This window comes from Sapajus apella, unplaced genomic scaffold (genome assembly GCF_009761245.1).
Source record: "Sapajus apella isolate SASKATOON/1434 unplaced genomic scaffold, GSC_monkey_1.0 scaffold50, whole genome shotgun sequence".
NCBI classification, from domain to species: domain Eukaryota; kingdom Metazoa; phylum Chordata; class Mammalia; order Primates; family Cebidae; genus Sapajus; species Sapajus apella.
In genome coordinates, this window is record NW_022436990.1 from 1,804,392 (window position 1) to 1,831,856 (window position 27,465).

The window sequence follows — 27,465 nt, forward strand, 5'->3', positions numbered from 1 at the left end:
CTGCCCCTATTTCTGAATCCCACTAAGTACGACCACTTGACACATAAACATTCCACTTCATAACATCAGAAAAGTTCAAAAAAATTAATTTCTTTTAAATCACCAGAACAAAATTCTTGCATTCAGAAATTGAAAGATCAACTCCATAAAGTGTTATTTCAGGCTCTGGGATAGGCAGGAATCGATATTATTGGCACCTATGTAGGTATCAAGTACTCCATGTATTGCTAATGTCATCCAGGTTCTATGCAGTTAGTGTTGTGTGCTTTAGCATATTAATGTTATTGTCATGCTAAGCAATTTTTTTCTGATTTCCTTTTTAGGCTATTGTATACACTAATTAAAGAAGCTGCCATTAAAAAATAACTGGGTAATAAAAATATTTTCTTAAAGATAAAAGGAAGGTGAAAATAACTAGAGGCAGAAAATGAGAAAGGTAAAATTAACTAGGAGCTAGTTTGGGATATTGCTACCTTTGAAATTCAACTTCTAAATTGACTTCTAAATTTGACTTTGTCTATGAATTTTACACCAACAGGTTCTCAAAATAAATGCCTTTAGTTCTCTGGATAGCACCATTTATGACAGAATCTACTGGGAAAGTCAAAATGGTGTTAGGACTCAAAAGTAAGAAATAATGCAAATTATATTCAGAGTGCTTTTCAAGGATACTGCAGAAGAGTTTCTAATCTCTTAGGTCTGAAAACCATTGAAAAAATGATGGATTAAAAATTAAACATAGAATTCTAGGCTACAACGAATATAGGATTCCAGACAAGAGACAGAAATTAATGTACTGAAATATTTTGCTGAAATATCAGGATATTTGTTACCAAGGGTTATTGTTAATTATCTCATATCTCCTCCCCAGTGAAATGAGTAATGTAAATAATTAAGAAAGTGAGTCTTGAGTGTGACTATAGTCTAGCATGCTAGTTTAGAGGACTGGCTTGATGTTTAATTCTCTTGGAATTTATGTTTTCTTATATCTTATAATGTTACGAGTCCAGAATTTGGAAAAAGCCCAGCTAAAAAGTTAAACATCTCCATGGGACATTGACTGGCTTAGTGAGCAGCTGCTCTGGTCTTGATTTTAAAAAAAGTCGATTTCTCTCACATGCCTAAAGCCTTGGTGAGTATGATGACTGGATCTCTCTGCCTTTCTCTATAGTCTCAGGGCCTCTTCATATAGTCTCTGTGGCTGGGTAGCCAGAATTCTTATGTAATCAAATGCACAGCATCCTACTATTGAAGCTTTGGGCATTACTTTACATTTCCAAACCCTAGATCTCCTCATTTGGAAAGTAAGAATAATAATTGTACCCATCACACTGTAAGTGGTAATTTGGATATCGGCACAATGCCTGGCACATAAGTGATTATATCTATAAACTGTTTTTGCTGAGCTGGGTTTTAAAGCATAGGCAGATTTTACTAGGTATAATAAAGAGAAAAATGTATGGGGGTGGAGTGAATGCTCCAAACAAAATCACTGTAATGAAAATCACATGGAAAGGTACTAAGATGCCATGTTTGAAGGAATAGATATACAGGGTGCAGCATTTAAAAACTCATTTGAAGATAGGTGGGGATGGCACATAATAGAGGATCTTGAGTTAGCAGAAAGAATATAACTGGATTGGATAACCAAAGTGAATCTCAATTAAAATTAAAAGACTATTATATCACCGCATAATCTGAATTCTGCCTAGTAATGAAGATCTTTCTCTAAATATTGACTGAAAATTTGACTTCTTTTAAACGCCTTGGTTTTCCCAAATGTACAAACATGTACCATGAGCCAACAATTGAGTTTTATTTCCCTGTCAGCATATAAATTCATACTTCATGGAATAATCTTTTAAAATAACTACCAGGTGATTAACTTTAATATTAGTTTTCCAAAATTTCCTTCACTAAAGAGTTGCCTTTTCTGGATGCAGAGATTGGCTATCCTGCTTTAAAAAAGAAGCAGTTATCTAAATACTAGGTTTCATGAGTCATTGTGATGTTTTTTATAAACCAAAAGAAATGGCTAATGCTGACTTTTTAATTGGAAATTCATACTCCTGGAAGATGGTTGCAGTTTAATCAAAGTTATATTAGAGCTTTGGAAAAACTGTACTATAGCATAGCACTAAATTAATAGTTCAAGTTTTATACTGAAGTCTAATGTTACTAATTCCCTCCAGCCATTAAAAACAAAACTCATTTTGTAATATTGTTCTTTTCACTGGCTATAATATTATAGTAATTTCTTACCTCCTTGATAGCCTCAAATATTGTAACTTACTTGTCTTTAATTCATGTATTTATTCAAATCTTTATGGAAAACCTACTACTTAAACATTACCTGTACCATGTTCTGTCTTAAGATAATAGTTGCTATGTAGTAAGCTTGGTCAATATTAACTGTCATTATTAAATATTATTAACATTATCATTTTTTCAGGCAATAGTCAACATAAAGTAGTTTAATTAAAATAAAATTAATACATTTAAAATTATTATAATTTTTGCTTTTTATTAAGAGGTAATTATAGACTTATAGGAAGTTTCAAAAGAATGTATATGGATGTCCCAGGTATACTGTACTCAATTTCCAAGCAGTACAACTTCAGCATTAGGACATTGACATTGGTACAATCTACAGATTTTACTCAGATTTCCTGAGTTATGGATGTAATTAGACTGGATATCAGATACATCTGTGTATCTTCCTACATTCAGATGTTGAAAAATAAAACTAAAAGTAGTAGAAAAATCCCAAATATCACCTTTATTATTCATAGAAGTGAGGTTGGGAAATGAAGCTCAGTGTGAGAGCCAAATGGCTTACTGATGAAACCCAAGAACTAGGCAGAGTTATCTACCTGGTCATAACAGCAGGCCTCCCCTGCTGGAGAGTTAGATCCAGTCCCTGAGGATCAGAGGAGAATGCTTGCCTCTAGAGTGAGCGACATACTATGCATACTATGTAGTGCCCGGCACAAAGTGAAAATGTGGGGCCACTTCTTTAGTAAGCTGAAAAAATGTATTAAAACATTAAAAAGATTATTTTCTTTTTTTCATGATCTCTCTCTCTTTCCCAATTAGGACATTTTTATTTGCTAGTTAATGTCATACTAATTAAATGAAAATTAAAATTTTAAATTATTAGCATTAATTTTACTGCTCAATTTTATATTATGCAATGGCAGTTTTAAATGAAACTATAAGAGAATTTAACTCATTAGCATAATTACCACAATTACTCAATCTGTATTTTGTAGTTTGTATACAACCTATGTATTTTGTTCTTACTGCAACCATGTAAATGATGCACAAAACTAACTCAACTGTTTTTATTTCACTTCTTGATATATGCCCATTTAAACAACACTTTGCCTTTGGTCTACTGATGAGTAGGGAATGGTTGAAAGTAAAAAAAAAAAAAAAAACAAACAAGGATTTCTCTATTTCTCTCTCTTCCTTCTATGTCATCATTTCAGTGTAGTGGTTGACTAATGCAGACAAGTCCCACGAGTAATAAAGTATATGAAAAGCTCTTGGTTGTCCATGCTTCTGAAAACACTATTGTCTTATTTCTGCATTAGAATCAAATTCTGATTTGAATGGAAAACATGGTCTCTCTAGGTTGTCAGCACTTCCACTTTTTCAGTCTGAGATGTAACAAGTTTACTTTAAACTCCTTTTGAATCTCTTTAAATTCCCATGAATGGTGGTTCCACAGAAATACTTTGTTCATGGGCATTAGGAACACCCTATGCTAATGAGGCAGCAAAAATGGTGGATGTATATATTGCATTTAGCTACTCTACTTCTAAGTGTGCTCCATTTTCCTATTGGACTGTATTTCCATAATACAGTTTAAAGATAAAATTATTAAGAATTTCAAGATGGCAACAGTAGAACATTAAACCAAGGAGGGCTCTTCTCAGTAATAAGTTCTATGTGGCCACACAGGTGAGACATTTATGAAGCCAATTCTGCTTGCTCCCTGGAGGTAGCTCACTCTCAAGGCAGTATATAAGGGCAGAACTCATGGTAGCATGTCTAACTTATTTGTCCCAAATTTATCAATTGATGAATCACTCCCCTGGGGAAAAAAGCATAAAAGATGGAGATGCCACAATTTACAATGAGTTCTCTCCAAGTGGAAAAAAATAATTATAAGAATAGACAGGAAGTATTTTTCCCATTTCTCTCCTGACTTGAGAACCAACAGGGAGTAGACCCTGGGGCCTGAATTTGTGAAGATCTCCTATGCAGTAAACTTGTTTGACTAGCTTTAATTCAACATGTCTCCAAATCATTATTATGACAAAAGCTCTTACTAACACATGAATCCCTTGGAAAGTCTTCTGTGAACCCATTTTTTTTTTTTGGGAAATGGTATATTGCAGAATCAGCATGTGCATATACATGGGAAAAGCATTACCTTTCTCACCTTCATTTCAATTAACATACCTATTTTTCATTTCTAAAAATGTTTCTTTTCAACATGTTTCTTTTCTGGATGTTGGAATATTCTGTTTTATCCAGATGCTGATTACAAGGGTGTGTTCAGTTTGTGAAAATTAACTGAACAGTTTACTCAGAAGTTGTATTTAGACATTTATTTTTGTTTTCTACATTAGATTATATTTTAATAAAAAAGTTTAAAAAGGAAGAAAATATAGAGAAAAGATTTTTTTGTGTGTTGATATGTGCATGGAGAAAACTTTAGGAAATGAGGATAGAGCTTGAGAGATTAGGGAGGAGTGTGCAGTTCATAAGGTAGCCTTCAGAGTCTAATGTCTACTAATTGTGAGTGCTCACTAACACCAAGGTGGAACGCATCATGTACTGTGGGATGATCTTGGTGTTTTGTTAGTCATGAGGGACTCTTGCAGAATTCATAGCTAATTTCTGTTCACAGGTTTTAAGTAATAAGAATGTTTCCACTGAAAACAGTACCAACACAAAATGTTTGACCAATTTCCCTCCCCCCCTTTTCCTTTAACTGTATTTTTACAGATGTTTGATCCCTTTGAGAGAGTATAATATAGGTTTCAGGTTTTGAGTTATAAGCTAGGTGTCTCTGCAGCATTTCAGCCTACTAACCTCAAGCACAAAAAGTTGGAGAAGCAATCTAAAGGGTTATGAAACTGAAAAATGAGCAAAAAATATTTAGGGCAAAGATAAAATTACTATCATATCACACACTGTATTTGAGATAGTTTATAATTTTCAGCACGTTCTACAAAGATGTTTTGACTATTATCAAAAACAAAGCCTTGCTAAAAAGTCAGGATATGGAGAATAATTACAAAGGGAGGGAGTTTGACATTATACATAAATGTATTAAATGAAAAATGGCGATTTGAAGCTATTTTAAAACTGTTTAAAAAGTCCATTTACCGAAATATTTATTGGCCTAAAATCATGTCTTGCCCTACATTTATCTTTTTTATAATCTCCTTCCAAAAATTTCTATCTCTCATTGTCAAGGAGCATGCCCACGGTAGTATTTAAACTCTACCTTTCAAACTCACAGACCAGATTATTAAATGTCTATGGGGTTGTATGCAAATGTGTGGCACTAACTGTCATACTTTTTCTACCTCTTCTGATGGAATGTGTCATGGTTTTTATGCTACTTTGTTAAACGGTATTTCTACTAATATGCTTACAGTAACAATTTTTTCATGATAAGGCTTTCTTGCTCTATATGGACTCAGCTCACCCTGCCTGAGTACACATTTTCATGTTTCAAGGCAAAGAATGTTCTAACCTTATTTCGGAGACTTCTCATTATTTTTCAATATAGACATTGCATGATTTTATTTAGAAATTTTATTTCATTTTTTAAATAACGATTTCCCTTCATCTTATTCTGAACTGTTTCATATTTCTTTTATATTTATATTAGATTGGTATAAAAATAACTGTGGTTTTACCATTACTTTTAATAGCAAAAACTGCAATTACTTTTGCACCACCCAATAGAAATTTTAGCCTTTCTTTAGAGCAAAGAGTAAATAACAAATTTTTTATGATACCTTTCCAGGCAACTCAGAGGAAAAATCATTTTACCAATACTTACTTCCATGTAAAAATATTTGAGCAATAATTATCACTAAATCATAAAATAATAAATAAGGTCCATTCTCAGAAGCATCATCAACTTTGATACTTACAGCACTTATTATACGTTACCTTGTATACTTGCAGCTCACCTACTAGACTTCATCAGCCTTGAGAAAGTAAAATTACATTTATGTGTTTATTTCACTTTTTTTAAAAATATACTTTAAGTTCTGGGGTACATGTACAGAATGTTCAGGTTTGTTGCATAGGTATATACACGTGCCATGGTGGTTTGCTGCATCCATCACCCTTCATCTACATTAGGTATTTCTCCTAATGCTATCCCTCCCCTAGCCCCTCACTCTTCTGCTATCCCTGATCTACCCACCTACCCCCCCAACAAGTCCCAGTGTGTGATGTTCTCCTCCCTCTTTCCATGTGTTCTCATTGTTCTCTACCCACTTATGAGTGAGAACATGTGGTGTTTGGTTTTCTATTCTTGTGTCAATCTGCTGACAATGATGGTTTCCATCTTCATCCATGTCCCTGCAAAGGACATGAAGTCATCCTTTTTTATGGCTGCATAGTATTCCATGATGTATATGTGCCACATTTTCTTTATCCAATCTATCATTGATGGACACTGGGTTGGTTCCAAGTCTTTGCTTTGTGAACAGTACACTCTAATTAAACTAAAGAGCTGTGCAGAAGCTCTTTAGTTTAATTATATCCCATTTGCCTATTTTGGCTATTGTTGCCATTGCTTTTGGTGTTTTAGTCATGAAGTCCTTGCCCTGCCTATGTTCTGAATAGTATTGCCTAGGTTTTCTTCTAGGGTTTTTATGATGTTAGTTCTTACATTTAAATCTTTAATCCATCTGGAGTTAATTTTTATATAAGATGTAAGGAAGGCATCCAGTTTCAACTTTCTGCATATGGCTAGCCAGTTTTCCCAACACCATTTATTGAAAAGGGTATCCTTTCCTCATTGTTTGTTTTTGTCAGGTTTGTCAAAGATCAGATGGTTGTAGATGTGTGGCATTATTTCTGAGGCCTCTGTTCTGTACCATTGGTCTATATCTCTGTTTTGGTACCAGTAGCATGCTGTTATGATTACTGTAGCCTTGTAGTATAGTTAGAAGTCAGGTAGCATGATGCCTCCACCTTTTTTTTCTTAGAATTGTCTTGGCTATGTGGGCTCCTTTTAGGTTCCATATGAAACTTAAGTTGTTTTTTTCCAATTCTGTGAAGAAAGTAAATGGTAGTTTGATGGGGATAGCATTGAATGTATAAACTACTTTATGTAGTATTTTTAATCTCCCAGTAGGCTTGCACATTCTGTATTTTTAAAAATTAAATTATTACAATTATTTTGTCACATTAGTTTACAAAAACAAAATGTTGAGAAAATTGAATATAAATAATAATTTAGGAATAAAGTAAAAGAAAGTTACAAAAAAATTGATAAAAGGAGATGAAATAACGGCGTGGATTCCATGACTGAGAGTCAGCGAGTAGACCTAAAGAATCACTGAGTAATTCTTAATGCTCACGTTACGAATTTAGTGTTTAGTACAAGGTCACTAAAAGGTGAATATAGAGTTGAAAATCTAAGTGAATGAATTACTCAAAATAACTAATTCTACTTAGGTGATTTTGTCTAGGGTTAGAGCTAATATATCAGAGGAGACCTGTGGTAATGTAATCAAAGTTGAAAATTATTTGATAAGCAATTGAATGTTATTTGTGTTTTGGAGAACTGAATTTGAATCTCTAAATAATTCAAGTAGGATAGAACACGGCAGTGAAGCAAAAATCAAATTCCAGTATATTTTGCATTATTATTTTGTTGCTATAAAACACAATCAGCTCTATGGCTCTATTATATTAACTCATTATGGCTAAGCTGCCATATTAAAGCACCTATAGTTTTAAATAAGCAATTTAAAATGTAATATACAGAAACTAAAGTGCTTTAATAGAATGACCTATAAATCTACCAGTATTTAGGTGAAATAGATTCATTTTATAATATAACCAAAAAAAGTGAATTAAGTATTTGAGGATACCTATCATGGCCATTTTTTTAAAAAGTTAAAATTTAACCCTATTAACTATTATTATTAATATTATTTATATTAAGTACATACGAAATAACAAAAAAACTGCAAAATCTTCTGTCTATAAATATAAACTGTATAGCAACTTTAGAGGATTAACACTTTGAAAATATCTGAATCTCGGTATTTATGTTACAAGTTAATTCTATTTCATTAGAAATTATTTTGTAAAAGTAAGGCTCTTGCAACTCGTTGTAGTCATTTCCACATAATTCATTTTTAATGCATTCTGTTTGAAAATGCACCAGCATTTTTAATTCAAGTCACATATCTAATTAACACCTCTTTAAAAGTGCAGCCGAAATAGAAACTAACCTTCATTCTTACATATACAAGGAGCCTGGTTCCTATTATACCTAAGTTTTGTTTTGGCACCATGTAATCTAGTCAACATTTCAAAGGTTATTAGCAAACTTGATGCCAAAAGGTCATACATATTAGAAGTAATTGGCTTTTATAAATATTGCTCATTATGCAAATGCATTATTTACAAGCACCATTAGGCCAAAGTGGATGTAAGAACTTGAGTATTAGGTTCTCTGCATTCATTATGAGGCAAAATATTTGACAATAGATAAATTACAAGTTCATCTTAGATATTAGAATGTAATTTAGAATATGAAAAACTTCAGATGTTTGCTGGCTTAGAAGCCTTAAAACAGGACTGGTTAGGAGACAGACATGACAATCAGTTGGTTGTGAGTATCTGTTGAAAATACTCATTCTTAATGATCTATCATCAGCATATTGGTTACAAACTTTAGGAATTAATGAGACCATCTGAGAAGATAATATAAAGAGGCTGGAGAAGGCCTTCAGAATTAATTGCATATCTCTTAACATTTTTTAACCTGCATATTTTTGAAAATATATTTTAGCAACTCTGGACTTTTTCCTGAGATTTTTAATTTTTATTTAGTTGTTGTTGGTTGGTTGGTTTTAATAACTTACTCAGACTAAATTTGCAGTATCTGCCTCTCTCCATGGTGTGCAGCACTGATGCCTCTGCTTAATATTTTTTTAATACTTTTAATCATTTTTGGTTGGTTTTCCAGCAGGTTGTTGCAGTTTTTGCCTAACTTAGTGGTCATACAGTAAATGATCATATGTTGTCTTCAAACACCTCAAAGAGGAAGGCTTCTATCCCTTACTGGACCTTAGTGTGGGTTGGGAGCACATTTCAAAGCTCAGTCATCTTCAAATCTACCCTGGCTTTTATTTTTTGCTAGGCCCTCTTGCATTTCTCTTGCACATATATGCAGACTCCTGGTCAGCCAGGGATATATGGAGAGATTAGCAATGCTTTCTGTAAGAGAGTGATCTTGGTGAGAAGCAAATGGGGAAAGTCAGAAAATTAACAGGAAAATCCTGCATATAAGAGAGCCATTTGCTTCTCGCCAAGATCGCTCTCTTACAGAAAGCATTGCTAGATTTTTCTTCTTCCACATCAGTTTATGTGCTCCTTTTCCACGAGCAAAGCTGCTGGCTTTCACAGCCAGTGATACCCTTGGGGAACCACTTTTTGTCATTTAACAAAAGACCAAGGCAGAATATTGTGTTTAATGTGTTCTCAATTTTGCAATTTATACTTGTCCAAGTTGTGTACCAAGATCATTCTGACATTGAGGTAGATGTGAAAAAGAATTCCTGATCAAATTTAATTTTACGGAGAGTCTAGACACAAACAGAAAACTCATTATGCTAAGGCAATATTCATGTGTAAGGCGACAGGCTTTTGAAGTATAGTGGTAGCAATGGGAATGAAGTGTCTATGTGATAAAATTTAAGAACATTACAAATAAGTGGTAAAGATGATTTTCATATTTTTAGCATGGAAGAAGGGTGGAACTATAAATCAAAAGAGAAAACTAAAGTTTTCTCTTTTGATTTATAATTCAATGATTCATAGTTCAATGAAAACTTTGTTTCAAAGAAAGACATAAATTGCCCTTTGGACATATTGAAGTGGCAGGAGTAAGGACCTTCAAATGGTCAAGTCTAATAGGCACTTGAAAATGAAGGTACTGAGGAAAAAGTAACAACTGGAGATAAGATTTGGAAATCATTCTCATAGGCATAACAATTTAATTTATTAGAGGGAATTAATTTTCTAAGATTATATATATTACACCTTTAATATATGTGTGTGTGTGTATATATATACATATATAAAATTGAGTTTTTAAAGATATATTGTCCCTCCCCACCCATATACAGATTATATTCTCTCTCTCCCCTCCCCATATAAACAGGTATATCTAAAACTTTATAATACTTGAAATACAATTTGGAGATTATTATAAAGAGATATAGCTGTTTATATGGGGGAGGAGAGAGAGTGAATATAGCTGTATGTATCTATCTATTGATGGATCGATCTATCATCCATCTATGGAGAGAGAGAGATTACAAGGTGTAAGGCAAGAGCAGTTATCTTGTAATTACCTTACAAAAAAAGTTAGGGAAATCTGAAAAAAGTTCTCCCTGAAGGCAGGAGAGGAGGAAAAGTCCTCAACAAGGAAGGCAGAGAAATAGTCATCAAGAAAGTGGAAAGTGAACAAAAATAAAGTCCTTTAAGGACTAAACATGAGTGGGGATTCCAAACACAAATCCTGATGGTGTCAAATGCTGCCAAGTTCCAGCAAGTGGGATGTCTGAGATGAGGCTGTCCTTGGAGATTTTGCCTACATAACTTCCAGGCAACCTAAATATATGGTAGACAATAACTTTTAACAGAAAATGGAGATTATGTCTAATTAGATTCCTTAAATTCCTTAATTTACTATTATTTTATTGTTTCAAAATAGGAAGAGATAAAAAAATTTTCCGCTTCATCTATTCAGTATTCCTAGTAAGACAGTACTAAAATGATACAACAATCATATCAATAATTCCTTCTCTAAAGTTGTATTCTAGTTTTTGATTATGGAACAGGCTATTTTTAAAAGACTTTTTGAATATTGACCTCATGAAGGATTGAACCTAGCACTTTCATGCATTATGAAATTTAATTCTTATAATATGCCTCTAAACTTGAGATTGCATGAGAGGAATAAAATGACCACTTGCCAAAGTGATACAGCCAGTGAGTAAAGGAGCTGGAACTTGAACCCACCTGTTAGAGCTGGTAATTCACTTTGCCATGACATGCTCTTTAGGAGACAGGGATGTGAATGTCTGTGTGTACACACAAACTCAGAGCATGCATATAGAATTCCATCCTTTCTTATGTCTGATAACATGTTATATCCTTTCTACATCTTCTCTGTATTATTTCTCCTCTACTGTGCAATCTTTCTTATCTGTTATTTAACTTATATACTGCTGTCTCAATTATCTTTTGAAGTAATAATAGTAATCATCAATTCAAAACAATTACTCTCACTTATTTCTGAGCTTAAATTTCTTAACTTTTTCTTTAGTATGATACCACATTTCTCCTTTTATTACATTTATTATTAATTTGCATTACTCCTTGTCCTGGCTTTTACTTCCACAAAATTCCATTTGCACTAGATTGCAAACCATTTAACAGAAAGAACCATGCTATTCAACTTGATGTCCCCACTCCCTCATATTTAAATAAAGTTCTTATAATATTCATTGGGTTTCCTGAAGTTTGTGAATGGCATGTATGTTTCATTGACTATCTCAGTACCTAGCACCTTTTCCTTTTGGATATTCAATAGATATTCATTGACTGTATAAATGAATGTGTGTCTAAGTGAAGGGAAACTTCTTAATTATGTACTACGGGTGCATTGATAATCAGATTCATCTTGCAGTTTACCTCTCCTCACTCTTGATAAAGCAGCAGTGCTTCTTGGTAAAGCAGAAAATCAGCAGGTGCTTCTTTCTGTGCCAAGAAATCTCTCATTGAAATCCACAATGAATTAGAGCTTTGTAATAGGAAAAAGAAAGAAAAATGTCACCCATAAAACCCATAATACCAAGCACCTGGATCCAGATCTAGTTTGGCTTTCAGTTTTGATGAAAATAGCTGAGGGTGGAGAGGTGATAAAGACAATAGAAAGCTCAAAATAATACAACGTCTTTGGTCAAATGGAAGTATATTTCTTGGAAAATATGAATGATTATCACTTAATTTTTAAACACCCACCTTGGCTCTAGAGTGTAGAATGTGTGTGTGTGTGTGTGTGTGTGTTTGTGTGTGTGTAGTGGAGGGAGGTGTAAAAGATAACAGAACACTGTGTTTTTAAACTTTTACCATCACATACTTGTGAGAAATGTGTGGTAGTCTGGCAACACAAAGGAGCTAAGTAGGTCAGATTAAAGAAAAATTATTCTGGAATTTATTTTTTCTTTATGATTGCTTTTGATAAAAACAGCTTTTGATTACCCAAATTTTCACTTTATAATCAATTGTATTCAAGGTCCAAAATAGTAAACTATTTTTATTACAGCTTTACACAATTCCAACTAATTGTGAATAGAAATCACACCTAAAACTTTATAATACTTCAAATACAATTTGGAGATTATTATGAACACTGATTTTCTCTCCTTATAGCTAAATAATGGATTAAGTTGCCAATTACAAGTTAGTAAGAAGATGATAAAATTATTGGTAATGTTCTAATATGAGGACCATAATGTCACTATTAAATATTTTTGTTTGGCTGAGTGCTAATGGAATTGTTCATATCAGCAGGTGCTTAATTCATGTGCCAGGAAAACTCTTATTGAAATCCACAAAGAAATTAGAACTTTGTAATAGATGTGTGGGGCTGAGGAGGATGGGTGGAACACCCATAATAGAAAGCATCAGGATCCAGATCTAGTTCAATTTCAGGTTTGATGAGTAGTTGGGAATGGATGAGTGGATACAGACAATTAAAATGTTCAAAATACGGATTAAGTGTGTGCATGGTACTTGCTTTATTGAATAAATGCATAACTTTCTTTTTGTAAAAATTTTACTTTAAGTTCTGGGATACAAGTGCAGAATGTGTAGGTTTGTTACATAGGTATATGTGTGCCATGGTGGTTTGCTGCACCTATCAGTAAATCATCTATGTTGTCAGCCCTGCATGCATTACCTATTTGTCATAATGCTCTTGCTCTCCTCTCTCTCCACCCACCAACTGGCCCTGATGTGTTGTTTCCCTCCCTGTGTCCATGTGTTCTCATTGTTCAACTCCCACTTAAGAGTGAGAACATGTGTTGTTTGGTTTTCTGTTTCTGTGTTAATTTTCTGAGAATGATGGCTTCCAGCTTCATCCACATTTCTGAAAAAGATATGATCTCATTCCTTGATAAGGCTGCATAGTGTTCCATGGTGTATAAGTACCATGTTTTCTTTATCCGGTCTAGCATTCATGGGCATTTTGGTTGGTTCCATGTCTTTGACATTGTAAATAGTGCTGCAATAAATACATGAATTCTTTGATTATGGTAATGTCAAGAAGATTTTTCCCTAGGTTTTCTTCTAGGATATTTATAGTTTCAAGTTTTACATTTAAGACTTTAATCCATATTGAGTTGATTTTTGCATAGGTGAAAAAGATAAGATTTGAATTTTATTCTTCTGCATATGACTATTCAATATTCTCAGTACCATTTATTGAAAAGGGTGTCCTTTCTGCAATGTATGTTCCTGTCAACTTTGTCAAAGATCAGTTGGCTATATGTGGCTTTATTACTGGAATATATTTAACCAAGAAGGTGAAAGATTTCTATGAGAGACACTACAAAGCACTGATAAAAGAAACTGTAGATGACACAAATAGAAAAAAATCACATACTTATACGTTGAAAGAATTAATATTGTTAACCATATTGCCCAAAGGAATATAGAGATTAAAAATAATTCCTATAAGAATAATAATTTCATTTTTCACAGAATAAAAAATAATATCCTAAAATCCATATGGAAGTCAAAAATGCCCAAATAGCCTAAGTAATCCTAAGCAAAAAGAAAAAACAGAGTCATCGTATTCACCCAACCTCAAATTACACTGCAAGGCTATAGTAACAGAAACAGTATGAGAGTGGTATAAAAACAGATCAATATGTTTACTTTAAGACACTAGAATAAAGTGTTGTATTGATGATAAGGTCAATAATTCGTATTTACATAATAAATCACATCATCTCATTTGATTCAACCTGTGAGTCAACAGCCCTGTGTTTAGATAAATAAATTTATTGACTCATAGATGCTGTGACTTACTTATTTTAATACCATTTCTAAAAAGCAGAATCGGACCTCAAATTTAGAAGGAATACCATTACTTAAATCCATGCTTTCTCCTCTACAGCAGGGCTTCTCTCAGAAGTTTATCATCTGCCCTCTCACTTATGCCATTCACTAACACTGATGGGAGGTAGAATTGGTATTATTGCCTTCATCTCATATATGTGACAACTGATGCACAAAGAGAATCAATGATAAAAGTTAGTGGCAGGGCCAGAATTATAATTCATTTGTATACACTCAAGCTATCTTTCAAAATCATAGCAATCTCATGCCAAATAAAATAACAATTTTTTTAAATAACAATTCTTTACTTGAGTCACTGCATTTTTTTCTGAAGGCCATATATGAGTTTTCAGGTAGATAATCTACCATTTCCTGAACATGTATTTAATGCTTAGAGTGATGCTAAGACTGAGGTTATTATTAACCTTTGATAAAGAGAATAAAGTAATGTATATTTCTTACCACGTGTGTTCATGTGTTTAAAACACACACTCAATGACTTCCAATAAGAATGGTTTTTTAAATTCACATTATATGTTCATATGTGTGAGCCAACTGCTTATTCAAGGGCCCAGTATGAACAATCAGCCTCTATTTGGAACATGCAATTCTCATTTAAGAGGGCAAAGAGCAAGTCACCTTGTAAAAATAACTTTTGAGCATCTGCTCAAACTTGGCAAATGTCATACCTGCTCATTCCATTGGTCAAAGCAAGTCACATGGTCAAGCTCAGTGTCAACGAGGTAGGCATTTATGCTTTTCCTACACTAGGCAATACAACTGTTGGGAATCATTGGGAATGTAATCCTCTCATAGGAAGGGAGTAAATAGTTATGAACAATAACAGCTACACATGGTGTTTAGCTCAAAGTAATAAATGATGGGATTGGATTTTTAATCTAGGTCTGTAGAATTTACAATTATATTGCTTTTTTTTTTTTTTTTTTGAGACGGAGTTTCACTCTTGTTGCCCAGGCTGGAGTGCAATGGCGCGATCTCGGCTCACCGCAACCTCCGCCTCCTGGGTTCAGGCAATTCTCCTGCCTCAGCCTCCTGAGTAGCTGGGATTACAGGCATGCGCCACCATGCCCAGCTGATTTTTTGCATTTTTAGTAGAGACTGGGTTTCACTATGTTGACCAGGATGGTCTCGATCTCTTGACCTCGTGATCCACCCGCTTCGGCCTCCCAAAGTGCTGGGATTACAGGCGTGAGCCACCACGCCCAGCCTATATTGCTTTTTAAAGATAGCTTATTTTAAAGAACAAAATAAGATTATAAAATATATGCATTATTTTTTGATTCATTCTTCTTATGGTAAAACGAACAGAGTTGAGATCTCAATCATTATCATAGGGGACATGCTCATGCTTAATTATAAATACTAACGTCGATTTTTTAAAAAATGAATAACTTGCTTCATGTTTTTTTCATTTTGGCAGAAATTGCATGTGTACATTTTATGTGACATTAAAGAAGATGTTTAGGAAACAGTAATGGTTAATATGACAGCTCTTTCCACAGTTTGCTAATTTAACCAAGCTTTAGTTTTTGTCAAAAAAGCCAACTATGCCTGAGAATATTACCAAATAATTAAAATCAAGGTTCTCTGTTTTCTGGGTTGTGACTCTCAAAATGCTGTAGGCCAGATCTATAAATAGAAATGCAAAAATACAAAACTTGAAAAGATTAACCACCCATTTCAAGAAGCCAATCTCTTGCTGAATCACTGAGTGACCAAGTGTAGAGGAGTCATGAGGTTGGAAACTAAATATAATAAAAGTCAGTATAATAGCCTTCTCTTTCATGTGTCAAGAACACATTTTGACATTGTGGAGGAAAAGTTTGTCTTCACCTTTCAGGTTCTTCCTGTCCTCCTCTCTGCAGCCATCTGGTATAATTGGGAATAATTAGTAATCTCCCTCCACTGTGTCCCTCCTCTGTCAGTCCTGGTACATCACAAGTATGTGTATTTTGAGAATAATTCAGGTACTGCTAGGCAAGTTCAGGTAGTTGTATGCAAAGCTGGTAGAAAGGGAACATTTAGCATTTTGAGTTCTCCACTCTGTCCTAGGCTCAAATACATTGATTTATTTATTCCTTTATGTGGACAGAGAGGTAATATAGCCTAGTGGTTAAGAAAATGTATCCCAGTTCTGATAATTTCTACCTGTGTGATCTTGGCCAAGTTACTGTCTGTACCTCTGAGTCTACATTTATAAGATGGAGGTAACAGTAGGTTTGATGATTAAATCAATTTATATATTTGTATTCACATCTATATGCATATATAGTTTAGAATATTTTCTATGTAAAGTTGGTACTTTTTTTTGGAGACAGAGTCTTGCTGTGTCACCCAGGCTCGAGTGAAGTAGCACTATCTCAGCTCACTGCAACCTCCGCCTCCCAGGTTCAAGTGATTCTCCTTCACCTGCCTCAGCCTCCCGAGTAGCTGGGACTACAGGCACCCGCTACCACACCTGGCTAATTTTTGGTATTTTAGTGGAGACAGGGTCTCACTGTGTTTGTTACCCAGTCTGGTCTCGAACTCCTGATCAGGCAATCCACCTGCCTCAGTCTCCCAAAGTGTTTGGATTACAGGCGAGACTATTTTTTAAGTTATTAAATAGTAGCTACCTATAACTGAGAGGAAGTATATGTTAGAAAACTATATTAATCCATATTAGTTATCTAATGCTGCATTAAAAATCACTCTACAATTTCATGGCTTAAAACATAATAGTCATTTATTATTTCTCATGATTCCTGTGGAACTTGATATTGGGTCAGCAGAGAGATATAACCTAAGGGTATCTTGTGAGATTGTCATTTAATGTCAACTGCTGGTAATAGTCATCTGAAGGCTGGAAGGGAGCCGCAGATACACTTTCAGTGTAACTCGTATGCATGGCTGGGATTATGGGACTTGCTAGTTGAGTGGGGATCTCAATTCCTCTCCATGCAAGTCCTTCAGTGGTGGTGCTTCAGTGTTTACACAGCATGGTAACTGGCTTGCCCCAAAAAGGAGTGAGGCAAAAGACCAAGGAGTACTTTGCAATACTTTTTATGACCTAGCTTGGAAGATTTTCTTCCCCACTGAGGACAGTTGAATACCTTCAGTTGATCAACTGCCTTTTGAATCTATAGTTTAATGCTCAGAGGACAATTTTATCAAAACTGAAAGGAGACATGTCAGTGTTCCTTCTATATGCTGTGGATACACCATAAGCTTTTGTTCTGCTCTTTTCCACTTTTCTTGGCTTCATCGTAATTTGTACCTCAGGCCCCACTAGGGTCTCTCAGAAGGGATTCCTTTCCAAATTTAATTTTCACTTCATGTGGTAGGAGATTATAGTTTACTACTGTTGGACCTTCTTATTCACTCACTCACTCACTCACTCACAAACTTACTCCTCAGTGAAGAATGATGTAATCTCACTCCTTTTCCTTGGAATGAGCTACCTGTGGGAAGCATGTTTTATTCTTTTCTCCATGTTCAAAAGAATGTAAGGAGCAAAGTTCCTAAAAATAGGGACTGGCCCTAGCCTGGTCTAGTACAACAGGTTTAGGGAGTAAGTTAGTCTAATTCTATTTTTTGGGTGGGACCGGGGGTAGGGGAACCAAATTATCTTAAAATAATGTCACATTCTTTACCAGTAATTGAGAGGATATATGGTCTCCTTCTGCCTTACTTCTCATGTTATTTCTGGATTGGTCCAAAGCTCAGGCAGATTGGAATTAATTACTAGCTCACTAAAATTCCCTGCAGTGCTCTATTGCCTCTTATTTCCACATGAACTTTCTCTGTAGTATTGAAGTAATGAGGTACAGGGGGTTACAAAGCCAAGATAACAATTGCATTCCAACAATGGTTTTTCTCATCAAAATGCCTTTATCTATGACAGACATTATGTGTTCCTTTGGCCTCATGAAATTTATTACATGCAACTTGCCTTCCCAAAAACCCTTCAATTCCTGTTATAGAACATTATTTATTAATATATGTATTTATTATTTATACTTCGTCTATATCTGAAGAGGAATCGGTGTTGATGTTTAAATATTATGCTAGACAATAAATGCAAATGACTTATGAACTCTCATTCTTTTTCTCTTGCATTACCACATAATCCTATATGTAACTTCAGAGTCTTCAACTGGGCTTCATAGAATTGTGAAATATTACAAAAAGAGTGGCAGTCAGAAACTTTAAATTATGCCCTGGTTTTTGAATTTAGAGAACTAATTTATTAATTCATAACTCTATTTATAATCATATCATGAACATGCAATAGTTTTGAGGATTAAACAAAATGGTATAGGTAAAATAAGTTCAGAATTACTATGAAATAGCCTTTATCATTAAGCTGTTAATATTAAAAGGATTTCTCTAATAGTTGCAATTTTAAGACATTGATTCAAATCTTTGGTGGCTGATGAAGGGAGTTATATGTTCCAGTTTAGATGCTAATAGTAATTATTGAGACAATATTTTAAGCATGTGTGTATCATGAGAGAAAGACTATTTAAAATCTTCTTTTCAAATATGCTGTTACAAGATTCTTGAGAAAATAACATAGTTGTAACTGACTAAAAACAGTTTCAGAAAATACAAGCAGATTCTCTGATCTATTCTTGTGACTTGCTAATAGTAAAATAAAAATGGTTACATGTATAAAGTGATATTTTCATATTAAATAAATATTTATATTATTGTGTATTATATATTAAAATATTTATAGATACAAGAAAAGAAAAGAAAATATTAAGAATGTACATTCACGGCTCATGGCTACAGTTTATGTTATTCCATTACAAGTTGATTTGGATTCATGATTATTTATATCCAGTTCTCTTTGATTAGTCTTAAGGATTTGTACTCATCTTACTTCAGTTCTTTCTCTAAATGGGTTTGTATGTCTCCATTTTCTTTTTCCTTTGTTTTTGTTTCATTGCATTTTATTGTACTTTGCAGATACTGTGATTTTTACAAGTTGAAGCTTTGTGACAACCCTACATTGAGTAAGTCTATCAGAATATTTTTTCTAATTTTATTTTATTTAAAGTTCCAGGATACAAGTACAGAACATGCAGGTTTGTTACACAGGTAAATATGCGCCATGATGGTTCGCTGCACCTGTCAAACCGTCACTTAGGTAGGCGCCAGATGCATTAGTTATTTATCCTGTTGCGTGTCTTCATTTTCATGTAGAGGTAACAAACTGTGGCCCAAGGGCAAAATTTGGCTCAGAAAATTTTTTGATTGGGCTGCAAAGTGCTCACTTTTTAAAGCCAATATTTTAAATCTTGACAATTTATATGAAAATTTATGTCATGAATTATACTGAAAAATTAGAAGGGGATAACAGTGATTTTTCATTTGTGCACAGTTAAAATTCATTGGAGCCAATTTGCCTCTTTTGAATGAGATAAGTTCTTTTGAATTCACCGTACAAGGCTGCCTCTTCCCACACTGTCCATTTTCTATAGGCTTCACTTTGTCTGTTTCACCTGAGTATTATCTACCTGATTCTTAAAACATTTGCCTTTGAGATGCAGAGGTCTAACTCATCAACGTTGACTAGATCTCTCCTTTAAGTATTTTTCTCTTTGATTTTTGTTTACCATCCTTGGAATATTTCTCTAACTTTGAAGTCATTTTTCTAAGTTAAAATCTTAATTATGAAATTAGAATTGTTTCTATTCCTAATATTCAAAATTCTTAATATTGATATTTTTGGGTCCCTTGACTGTAAACATACATACATACACAAAAACATCAATTGGATCTTAACAGTTTAAGAGGAAGGATGTATATAGTGGGAAGTCTGTGGGGCGGAGGTGCTTTTTAGAAAAACAAATTGATATTATAAGCATGAAATGTTTACTATAATGTGTCAAATAATTCAATATTTGCCTATCTTGTGTTCTGTCTTCTTAATGTGATTAGTCTGTCTGTTTTCTTCTTACAAAAGCTAACCTGCAAAGTAGCTGAAAAAAATTGCACAATAATCAATGGATAGTGTCTGGACATTTCATAAATAAATGATTTTAAATTATGGAAGAAAATTTAGCAGACTGTGGTCAAAGTATTAAACATCTGCCACTTTTCAGCTGATGTTTCTTGTGCAGATTCCTCAGAGTACTTGGAATATTCCTGCATTTACAATTTCTTTCTTGAAACCACATATCTGTTTTCTCATCTATAGGCTACAAACATTCTAGAAGTGATTCAAGTTTCAGCAATGTCTTGATAAATATCCCTAGTTTATGTTATTGGGGCTGTGAGGCTAGTGGCTATCACCCAATTAGACTTAGAATGAGTGTTCAGTGATATCCCTCTCATTTGGGATCATATGTGAATGAACCCCTAAAATGAAGAACATTGCGTCAACATCTGGAAAGAAGTTGCCTTGATTCCTATCAGGATTCTCCATACTTCTGGTGTGCGTGAAAGAGAAGACACTTAACATATGCATTGTATCTGTGAATCCTTGCTTCTGTTTGCATCTGATTATAATGTGGAGATCTGCTTATTTTTAATTAACTAGAATCTGGTTTGGGATTCTTAAATTTTAGTTTAGTATGCATATTACTCTCCCACATGATTCACACATTTGGCATAGAAATGTTTCCACCTTGCAATTCAGATAGAAAGTACAATTATTCTATTTCCACTTGAAAATTCCTCATAGCCTCATCAAAACTTCTTTCTTTATCTGTATTTCTATTTTCTGCCTTAGCTTACCATGTATTACCATGAGATTTTCAATAACCAGTTTTGCTTTTCAAAAATGTGTAAGAATTGAATTCCTTTCTATTTACACTTTGAGATTTTGTATGTTCAGGCAGGTTTATCAAAATGGAAGAAGGGGTGACTTGACATTTTATGGAAAAAGTCTTGACATGCAGGAAATTGGTGGAAGGGAGTTACTATAACTCAGTCTACTATCCACTATTGCTTTGTAGGACAAAACTATTGAGTTAAGTGCTCATTTCTCTCAATTACTAAATAACTATTATTAAGAATAATTACATTAAAATATCTTGGGAATTGATAATCTGTCCTATAGATTTATTATTGTTTTCAATATTTTCTGAGACTGTTTCCTATTTTCAGCTCCATATGATGACACCAACTAGGAACAAGTATAAACTACTTTAATAAAGTGGTCTGTTAAGTAACTATGTATAATGAGATTGGGGAAGAGGAAATGGGACTGTATTTCATTTGTTTTTAATAAGAATAATGTATAAAATAGCACCTAATTTGCTGAATTTGTTGAAAGGGCATCATCAAATGTTAACAAGTGTTATGGACTGAATATTTGTATCCCCTTAAAATTTATATGTTGAAATGTAATTCCCAATGTGATGGTATTAGGAAGAGGGGCTCTTGAGAGGTGATTAGGTCATAAGAGAGGAGCCCTCATGAATGGGATTACTGCCCTTATAAAAAGCGGAAGAGACCAGAGCTTCCTATTCACCATATAAGGACACAAAAAGAAGGAGCCACTATCAACTGTGAACCAGAAAGTGGGTCCTCATCAGGTACCAAATCTGCCTCCATCTTGGACTTCTCAGCCTCCAGAAGAGTAAGAAATAAATTTCTGTTCTTTATAAGCTACCGAGTCCATGGTATTTTGTTATAGCAGCACAAATGGACTAAGACAACAAATAAACTCTCTAACTATTAAATAAAATATTTGTCCACAAAATCTGACTTGATTGGTAAAGTGCTTTTAGAACTCCATTCAGTCACTCTGTTCACAACATATGTTCAACCATTCTTTTTTCCCTTTTCTCTGTAGCAAACCTACAAACCCCTTACTTTAGATAGATTTCATTTAAGTAACCACTTCAGCAATATATACCTTCGGATTGAATCCAGCTTTGCCAGTTCATATATATTTCATTTCTAATAATTGTACCAACTGTCAGTCTCTGAATATTCTTTCAGACTGCCTGTCACCAGAGTGTTACTCGTTTTTGGTAACATTGCATTCACCTTACGAAAAGGCCCTCCGTACCTCCATAGACTCAGCTGCTTAGCTGTTTCCTCCCTGACTAACTCATTTTTTCAACAGCAGTGACAAGCTTTTCCTTTTATCTCTAAAGTGGGGAAATATTCAAGGTTGTATATTGGAGATTTAATATATTTTTATTAAATATTAATATGTGTATATCCCTTATAATGATAAAATAATCTTAAGTTAAAACATAATATACGCAGATTAAATTAAAAAAGTATATGAAACCATGAAAAATTACTCTATATAAAACTAAAGCTAATGTTATTTCTCTTATAACTGTGGTTGATACAGTTATACATATTTATTTACATAGAATTCACATTTTGCTTCCTTTCTTCATTCTACCTTTAATATTTTCTGGATTCTCTGAAGGCTGTTTCACATATGATCACAGACTATTCTCAGTAATGATGTGGCAACTTTGGTTTTATTTCAATACTTTTCCCCAGCCCCATTGGACATAGACAGATCATAGCCCTTAGGCACCACCAACCAAACCTATTGCTTTTTGCCATGGCTCCTACCTGCTCACTGGTGGATTATTTGGATCCACTGTGTTTTACACAAACCACCAAATTGTCAGGCAAGCTCTGTGGTTTCCTGCCTTCATTCATTGCAGCCTTCAGGGATAAAGTGGTCTCCAATTTGGGAGAACTTTATAGTCATGAACAATCTGAGATTTGGTCATATAAGAAAAGATCATCATCTATAAACAAGTGAGGTGTAACTGATTGCTGATTAGAGGGATTTGAGGAATATAATGAGTAGTCAAATCAGACGGATAAGGGGTGAGGGAAGGTGGCTGAGGAGATGGAGACATGTTATGATTAAATTTTTCTGTTTCATACAATTTTCTATGCTGAGTAAGATGGCTCACACCTGTAATACTAGAGCTTTGGGAGGCTGCAGTAGATGGATTGCTTGAGCCTAGGAGTTAAAGACCAGTTGGGCAAGATGGTGAAACTCTGTTTCTACAAAAATATAAAAATTAGCCGAGCATGGTGTCATGTGTCTATGGAACCAGTTACTTGGGAGGCTTAGCTGGGATCACTTGGGCCTGGGATGTTGAGGCTGCAGTGAGCCAAGATGGCACAACTGCACTCCAGCCTGGGTGACAGAGTGAGACCTCATCTAAAAATAATTGTAGTAGTATGCACCTCCAGGCTAAAACCAAAAAGTAAACCCCATTTAACTCTGGCAAGACCATGCAGCTGTCCAGTCTCTACATACCTGATCTATGAGTTAGCCTGGGACTATAGGAGGTGGGAGAGTAGAAGCTCTGTGTTCATGCTATGGTCCTGTCTCCCTAGTTGATTTGTCTTCTCTGTCTCCTGGCCTGCATTTGATAATGCACACTGCAGGAGAATAACCTAATCAGTGTTTAAAATAGAAATATAAAAATTTTAATAGAAGACTCTTTAAATTTTCAAATATAACAGTATGAGGCTGGTCTTTCCATGTAGGGGGTCAGGACCAAGAGACAAATTTAAATGTCAGGCACCATGTTTTCTTCAAAGTCACCTGACCCTGTTTAAGACTAAAAATTTGACATTAAGTCAAGCTCATCTGAGCAATTCTTTAACAAATAGATTGAGTTATCTCACCCAAAATCTTAAATTATTCATGAATAGAGATTTCAGTTGGGCATATGCCAGTTATTCCCAGATATATCCAGATTGGGCTGTGAATAAAGCTTAGACCATAGGAGAGACATCTGCTACATTTATATTATGTAAATACTCTGCATTTATTAATGTAGCTTAGTTTCTACATCCACGAATTTTAATGAATTTCAGTTAGTCAATTCTCTATTTAGCTTTCAGGTATCATTTACAAATTGTATCTTCATAAGTAGCAAAACACTATTTTCAGTTGTTTGCTGGTTGGTCTATCTTTAAAGATAAATAACTAGAGCAAAACTAATGAACAGTTATATCACACAAGTTATATGTTCTTCTTTCATTCACAAAATATATTGACAATATAAAACTTCAAGTCATTCAGCTATAAACTGAATACACAATGATAGGCAAAATAGACATGCTTTCTATATTTATGACATCAATCATGTAAGCACAGAAAAAATACTAGAAAATTAGATATGTGCAAATACAAATACTTATAATAACAAAATTTGGAAAAAAAAAAGAGAGCATGCTAATTTGGACCTAGAAATCTAATGCGGAATCTAAGGTTTGAAGCATTAGTCTGTCTGCTAAGCAAAGAGCCAAGGGGGAAGTGCTGCAGTAGAAATGCTGTATTTTAATTGAAAGTGAGTCAGTGTGTCTGTCAGGTAGTGAACTAGACAAGCAACGTCTGAGAGGAGGTGGCAGAAGTAGACAAGATATTACGCAGGTAGGTAGTGAATTAATGGTCAGGTAATATTTAAGAAGTAATTCCCAAGTGTACGGAAAACAATTGACAGGTTTTAAGTGGGGTATGGAGGAATAAAAATTTTACTAGTCTTTTATTAAGATCACTTTGACTTTTTACGTATGATAACTGCATGAGGTAATGGATTGGGAGATGAAAAAAATTAAAAATTAGAGAAGCCAATCTGAATACATTTACAATAGCCCAAGTAGGAGGTGATAGTGAGTTATTCTATGTTAGTGGGAGAATGGAAATTGACAAAATGCAGATATTACAATAAGATTTTGGAGGTAGAATTTAAAAAGTCTAGTATGGTCAGGTGTTAAAATTATTTCATCTCTGTGGTTTGAGTGAATAGAAAAATAGAAAAGTTACTACAGAAATTTGATGAATATTTGCTATCTCATTTAAAGTTGAGAATACTGAAAACCTATATGTGAGTTCATTTCTGCATTAGAATATAATTGCTAAATTGTGCATTTAAAAAAAGTGTATTAGTAAAATATGTGTGCCAGATATTTTGCTAAGTATTGAAGATGTAAAAATGAATCAGATATTGGCCTAGCTAAAGGAGCCAACATTATTCTGTAAAAGATAGACAAATAAAAAATTTTGTGCAAATTTTATTCATGAATATTTATGAAATGATCCAAGCAAATTATAATCAAAACAAATCCATTGACACACATAAATGATAGTGCATCATGATGTAATTAGTTTTGTCCTGGGATGCAAAGGTCATTTAACATTGAAAAATATGTAACATATCAAAGGATAAAACATGTATAATCATATCAATGAGAGCTTTAAAAGATTCTGATAAACTGCAATAAACTTTTTATGATAAAAATATCTTAAAATTAGAAGAAAATACCATTCACTTGCTAAGAAACCTATTAAAATCTATAGCACATATTATTTTAATGGAGGAATTTTATAAGCAATCTTCTTAGAATTATGAAAAAGTGTACCCACTGTCCCACTTTCATTTAGCACCATACTAGAGACCCTAAACAGTATAGAAAGACAAGATAAATAAATTTCACAAGGGGAAAACAAAATAGGATTTCATGCTATTTTATATCAGGTTGGGGTAAGCTCTCAGAAGTAACATAAAAATCCCCCAAATTCCAGTGTCTTAACACAAGAAATATTTACTTCTTCATCACATAATATTGAATTCAGTAGGTCCATAGCATCAAGGGTTTCATATTTTACCCTGCTTGCAAGATATAAATTAGCTCGATGCACCAGAAATAATGAACTTTATTCTTCATGACAGCAAGCAGCATGCATATCATGTTTGCTTAGTTCCTATTGCCTCAATTCTCCAGGAAAACTCAAAGGAGGCCAGGTGGTATCTCATACTAAGGGGGCTGCATTACAGGGAGGAATCCTGAGCTTAGAAAACCTGAATCTTATACAGAGAATACACCTGTGTGTTCTCCAATGTTGTTGGCCATACATAGTCCTTGGAAACATCGTCCAGACAAAGGAAATCAATGTCTCTGCTCTTTAAAAATGCAAAAATGTAAGAGGCCAATGGAGAAGAATTTTATCCCAATGGAGTAAAATCATCCTCCTAATCTCATCCTTAAGAATTCAAACTCTCTCCATCTTGTAACACTCTTCCATCTCCCACACAAAACCTGTCACTAAGTCTGGGGAAGAGGGAATGTGGAGAAATCACACCCACTCTCAAATACTTCATCCAGAACTATCAAGCAATGCTTTCTCTTATAGGCTCCCCACTGCTCCCTAATATGAGAGTGTCTTAGTCCATTCGGGCTGCTATAACAATATTCTATAAACCAGGTAGCTTATATACAACAGAAATGTACTCATCATTCTGGAAGCTGGGAAGTTCAAGATCAAGTTAGATTCAGTGTCTGGTGAGGGTCTTTTTTCCAGTTTATAGATGATGTCTTCCAGCTGTGTATTCACATGGTAGAAGAAGTGCAGAACTCTCAAGGGTTTGGTTCCTTTTATAAAGGGAACTAATCCCTTTCATGAGGACTCTCCCCTCAAGATCTAATTACTTCCCAAAGACCCTGTCCTTTAATAACATTACCTTGAGAACTGGTTTCAAGATATGACTTTTGGGGGAATAAAAACATTCTGACCATAGCAGAGAGTACACGGACTATTTGGTTGATACACTGTGTCTGCCATGATTTTGAATCACTATCCCAAAAAGTTTCTAAGAAATTTATTTAGTTGATTTTAAGCATTGATATTTAAATGCGAAGGCCTAAGAAGAACCAAGATTCTCCTGAAGAAGAATAAGGTGGAAGATTTGCCATGTTAACCAGGTATCTTTCAATATTTATGCCTGTTAAAACCTCAAGTAACAGCCATGAAGTTTTAGCATAAGCAAAACAAAATAGAAAGCCTAGAAAAACCTAGGCATAACTAGAAACCTAATATATGACAGACACGGTAGACGACTGAGGAAAGGAAGTTCCATTCATGTAATGGTACTGATAAATTAACCAAACCATAGAAAAAAGTAAATTTGTTTCTTAATGAAAATGAATAAAACTTTTTTGAGATTTAGCAAATACATACGGAAAATAGATGAGGAAATTAAAGAAAATAGAATAAAATATTAAAAAATAACTTCATGACTTCAGGATGTGTAAGAA